Genomic DNA, 691 nt, shown 5'->3' with positions numbered 1-691 from the left:
CGCGTGCTACGCTGTAATGGCGGTTTTTTGTATAGGGCTCCAACATATTTCGTCCATTTCCGAAGAGATAACAGCACCACACGAGACTATGATATCATAGCCATCTTGCAAATATTTCTCTACGAGAATAGTTCACAAAAACCAGTTAAAAATTATAAAACTATGCAAGGCGTTTGCGTGGCACATAATGGATTTAGTAACAATTATTTTGTTTCAGTCCTAGTTATTGTTCCTTGGGCAACAGAAACACGAATTAACACCACTTCACAGATCGCTTCTGGACTAAGTACACAAATCTCCGCTTCTCATCAAACTGCTCCACCTCAAACGCTTTCTGCCTCAGGTACGTACAAGCTTACCTTTATAAAGATTCTATAAGAGCCACCTAACCTAGGACTTTAGCCCCATTTAATAGTAAACTCCTCCGAACAACTCATCCATCGTTTTTCCTGTTTTATTCAGTTTTTCGATGGAATTAATAAAAATTATTTAATTTCACTTTTAGATGTTTTTCCTTTGACAACACAAATACCAAATACCAGTCCTTCTCCTATCGCCTCTGGACCAAGTACATTAATCTCCACTTCTCTTCAAACCACTCCTTCTCAAACACCTTCTGCACCGGTACCAGGTACGTACACGAGAGAAAAAAAAATTGTTCAACCTAGTAATTTAACCCTGCTTAACACTT

The sequence above is a fragment of the Montipora capricornis genome, chromosome 5, assembly GCF_036669925.1.
Source record: "Montipora capricornis isolate CH-2021 chromosome 5, ASM3666992v2, whole genome shotgun sequence".
In the NCBI taxonomy this organism is placed as follows: Eukaryota; Metazoa; Cnidaria; class Anthozoa; order Scleractinia; family Acroporidae; genus Montipora; species Montipora capricornis.
Note: the sequence above shows the minus strand (reverse complement) of the source record.